Source organism: Colias philodice, chromosome 14, assembly GCF_061535455.1.
Source record: "Colias philodice isolate Cphi_HAF_F1 chromosome 14, ilColPhil1 Martin Lab GWU primary, whole genome shotgun sequence".
NCBI lineage: Eukaryota > Metazoa > Arthropoda > Insecta > Lepidoptera > Pieridae > Colias > Colias philodice.
This window is the reverse complement of record NC_143099.1, coordinates 6,510,339-6,515,354: the sequence shown is the minus strand read 5'-3', so window position 1 is coordinate 6,515,354 and position 5,016 is coordinate 6,510,339. Positions and strand designations below refer to the sequence as shown.

The window sequence follows — 5,016 nt, the reverse complement described above, 5'->3', positions numbered from 1 at the left end:
AACTTAATGTGCGGCTCGATTAAAGCCCCTGTGCCAAGTTTCAGCGCGATCGGACCAGCGATGGCCGTTTTAGCATTTGTATGGCGGCGGCCATTTTTTCCGCCATTTTGAATTTTTTTCACTATCTGTGGTAATTGCTCGAGGTCTACTCCAAGTTTAGTTCGAGCACCCCAGATGTAGCTGTTACCGTTTGCGCGGGCCGTTGACCGTCTCCGCGGGCTGTGAGAAAGTTCAGGATTTCGGATTTTTCTGGATATCCTGGGAGCTGGGCAAGTATGAATGCGTTATTGTTGTGTTTCCGCGATGCACCACCTCGTCTAAATTTACGTTTTTATGATTGCGCCAAAAACGGAAAAAATCCAAAATCGAGCGTCCCACTACGGCTCCCTGGTAGCGTCCCAGGGTGGTGATCATTTTTAGTTCCGGGACCCCCCACCCATCTCGCACCGTTTCCGCGGGCCGTTGGATTTTACGTTGTATGGAAGTTGGAAACGGGGGCCCGGAGCCACTTGAACGGGGCACCGATCGATTCGCCGGCTCGAACTGAGCACGTGTGCCAAATTTGAGACGTAAGGATTCATAAACGGCGATTTTGGCAAAGTACGGCGGCCATCTTGTTTTCGCGAAAATCCCCATTTTTCCACCACCCCTGGTAATCGCCACCAGTTCCGAGCATTTTTTGTTCAGACACCCCCCCTCCAGGTATCACCGTTTTTGCGCACCTCCAGGGGTCCACTCGGTTTTCGAAGATGATCGAGATCGCTATATTTTTCCTCTGGTCACTCGGCGCACCTCTACACAATCACATAATTATCCCCCCCACTTTCCCCGTAGTTTCCGAGAAAAGCGATGTCAATCAGTCAGTCAGTGAGTGGTAGTGTAGCTTTATATATTATAATAATAATAATACTTACCTATGCCTTACAAAAATAGTGTTTATCAGTTTCATACTGGCAATCATCATTCCAGGGCTATCTTTTTAATACATTCTAAAATTGAGATAAAAGGTATGTGAATTTTCCAAATAAAAATAGGGTAAGAATGAGTCACGATTATTTCCTTCTTTCTTTTCCTGGACAAGTTATTTTGTTCTGAATTGCGCTATTTGTTTTATCACTGATAGTTATTTTATCACTGATAGTTATTGTGTAATTTTCGCTTGGGTTCACCAGCATAATATGTTTTCGATTATAATACTATGTAATACAATTTCACCATTATTACTTGCCTCTGTTATGTAATACGAGATCATTTATTTTAATAGATGATAACTGCTTGTTTTCCGTCTATAGGTTTTATCTTATAGATCTGTGACATAGGCGTCTATAACAAGACAATTTTAGTTACAGTTATATATATATTTATTTCCTGAACAATCAGATAATGTACTTTACGTCGCATCTATATTTACAGGGTGTAATCGTTAAGTGTGCACAGGCGATTATTCTGTAACTATTACAGATATCAAAAAACTTTAAACTGATATCGAAAGTACTTAACCTATTGAGTAAAATGGCCATAATAAATTTCTTAAAAATAAAACGAGAATATCTAAAAAATTAACTTGAAACCCTCCCATACATTTAGTATGAGATACGAATATCCCATGTACATTTAATATGAAAGATTTTAGCTTTTATCTTTCTTTTCTTGGTTTTCTGCTTTAATTACTTCGCAAGTTTGAAGGGAAGTTCATTTAGAAACTGTAAATAGAGCTCCTCATTGTATTGCACAATGAGGACATCACTTCGAAAATCTGCTATGAATACAAAATGTATGGGAGCGTTTAATGTAACATTTTTGGATATTTCTCGTTTTATTTTAAAAAATGTATTATGGCCATTTTACTCATTATGTTAAGACGATACACAAAAAAAAATCTACTGCTTGGCAGGCGGAGTCTAATAGCTCGCTATCGCGAACGCGGGTGTGCGCGAAGTCATTCTTGCAAACTCGCCGCGCTGCCGCGGGCCGACTCGGGACAAACATGTATGGAGTCGTCATACAGTTATAATATTCTTATACATATACATATTTAATTGTTGATTTATTGGTTTTATTTTCTTGCTTATAAACAAATAATCTTCTTTTTAACAACTACTTAGACATTATTAATAATTATTATTATTTCGTAATGTTTACTTTATTACAAAATAATACAGGTTATAAATAATCTTTAAAATAACAAAAAATATTGTTACTCTGAAAAAATGAAATGGTACTCAATAACGCGGACTACTGAATGGATTTAGATAGAATTTGATGCTGACGTAGATATTACGTCATGCCCAGAAATGAAAGGTAATATTTCTGAAAGAAGTTATAAACCCTAATTATTCTTCTCAGTCAAAGTCAAGAGTGGAAGATATCACTAATATAGTAAAACTGATGCGAAACTTTGGATGTTAATTTGTATATTTTTTTGTTAGTTGTTACTTAATCACGTCAAGACTACATTACCAATTTTGATAAAATATAGCTAATTGCCTGGATTTACACATAGGATACTTTTTATCCGAACTGAACACTTCTGTGGGATAAGACAGGATTCACGATATAATCTAATTCCACGCGGGCAAAGCCGCGGTCGGAATGATATTTTTTTAAATAAAAAAATTGTTTAAAAAAAACACAAAATATTATATTGACGCATGTATTTATTTTTTGCACTCTATTATAATTGTAATTATTATTCATTACAAATAATCAAAATAAAATAGCCAGAACAAAGTTAGGCCCTGGTAGGGTAGGTAGGCAGGTACAGCAATGTGAGACGAACACTGGCTTATTTATACCAATAATAATGTATTATAAACATTAAATTAAGTTTACTTTCTAACAACAAAAATACATAATATTAGCTAATGTGAAAGCGAATCAACCAATCATCCCACAAAAATGAAATGTGCACACAAATATTCATCCAAATCGGTTCATGTTATTAGGAGGAGTGACTGCAGCGCCATCTTCCGGGCCCAATTGTGTTTCCAGATCACCCAGGAACTCAATTTAATATACATACTTACACAAAATTTTTCGAAATGAAAACTCACATTACTATGTAAATATGAATATAAACCTGTTTTAGTACTAAGCAATTTCCCGCACAGGTGTAGTAAGTATAAATGAAATAAATATCAACATCAAATTCTTTATACAACATACTTATCTACCACCTTCTAAGAAATGTAATTCTTGAAATTATTTCGTATTTTTTTTTAAATATAATACTACTCCAATGAGCTCCTGTTCCATATTATGTCCGCCATACTTCCACTAAGTTCACCATGATTTTTTATTTCTTTGCACTTTGTTGCTTTTTGCTAAAAATGGAATCATGCGATAAAACCAGTAGAGCTTTGATAACATACATTTTTGACTGAATAAAGGTACTTACGAAGGAGTGGATTCACATTGTGAACAATCAGTGGGTTTATTTTCCTTCTGGATTCCGGATTTCTGAACAGATTATTTATGCTATAAATGAAAAAATCTTACACATTCGTTATGTACTTAAAACAGGGGTACATATCAAACATCGTCTATAATACAATTATCATCAAATTTAAAATAAAACCAACTTACTTCATTAATTTGTTCCAATTGTAAGCATTCTTTTTCCTCCAACCTTTATGTTTCTTCTTCTTATTTTCTTTATTGTCCCCATTTGTCTTATCGTGTTGTCACCCTTTTTTACGATTGCGCGAGCGACACAAGTTCCCCGTGTGACGGCCGTAGCGGGAATGACTCGTGCAGCGATCGGGGTAGGAAGGTACAGGGCGGCTCTCGCTATATTGGCTGGTCAGGCGCTAATTTCAAGTATTTCTTGTTTATTTCAAAACCATCGCATATTTCAAAATTCTAACACGGTAGACGTATAGGTTGTATATTTTATAGTTAATATCCAAAAAGTCGTAACTTTACGTTTGTTATTTTGAAGATGCCAGAGATTAAAAAAAAATAACAATGATAACTTTGTATTTTTTTTCTATCGAGAAAATATCATGGAATCATGTTTCTAAAACGGTAGACGTATTGTGTTACTATTGAACTTTCTTGTCAAGAATTTTCATCACGACAACTTTAATAATATAAAAATTACGAAGGTTTGAAAAGGGCCGTAAATGTTAGAAAAATTAATTCATCACCTTAAGTACTTTCGATATCAGTTTAAATTTTTTTGATATCTGCAATAGTTTCGGAATAATCGCTTGTGCACACTTAACGATTACATCCTGTATACTGTACATTGTAATGTTAAATGGTGTGGTACAATAAATGGTTAAATAAATAAATAAATTATGCTTTAAATAAAAAATATCAATACGAAACTGCGGGTTTCGAATTGTATGCGGAATTCTAAAACCTCACTAACTCACAAAATAGCCATCAATTTCTATTTCGTAAAAATCACTTTGCCATAGGTTATTAAAATAGAGTAGAGCGCGTTCATACAGAAATTATATAGAAAATACGAGCAATATTTTACTTTTAAAATATATTCCGTGAATGCATGGGATATTTATTTAATAGGTCGTAAAATCTCTAGCGATTCTGAATGTTTCGCTTTAATAATTTCCTTTTGTTATGTATCCTACTTACTCGTGCTGAATGTAATAGGAAAGTAGGTGAGGTGAAATGATATATTGGAATGGTAATTTTAAATTACAGATATTTTGTAATGGAGATAGGACAGCATATTTTTAAATTGAGTTTTTGTTCACTTATCGTACGATACGAGATACATACATAATTTTGTAGAATTCCAGAAATCACATTTCTTGCCTTAACTGTAAATTTTATCTTCACAATAGGTATATATGTACGTCTAAATGTTTGTCTTTCTTTGCTATTTCAATATTGCGGTTTTGTTCATAATTAAATAAGATAAATGTTACTAGATAGTAGATAATATATGAATTATCAAGTTCCTTATACACTCTAATTCCGATATACAATTTCAAGGTAATTTCATAAAAAAAGTGTACGATCTCATTAGGTATACGAAAAAGCTCA

At 34.1% G+C, this 5,016-nt stretch overlaps 1 long non-coding RNA gene across 1 annotated transcript; it reads right to left on the bottom strand.

The window, feature by feature from the left end:
• Nucleotides 1-2,668: 2,668 nt before the first annotated feature.
• On the bottom strand, nt 2,669-4,140 carry LOC149482888 (uncharacterized). The gene is made up of 3 exons (XR_016316601.1): nt 3,586-4,140; nt 3,398-3,459; nt 2,669-3,323 (listed from the first exon to the last, which is right to left on the bottom strand). It is a non-coding gene; the product is annotated as an uncharacterized LOC149482888 (long non-coding RNA).
• Nucleotides 4,141-5,016: the final 876 nt, after the last annotated feature.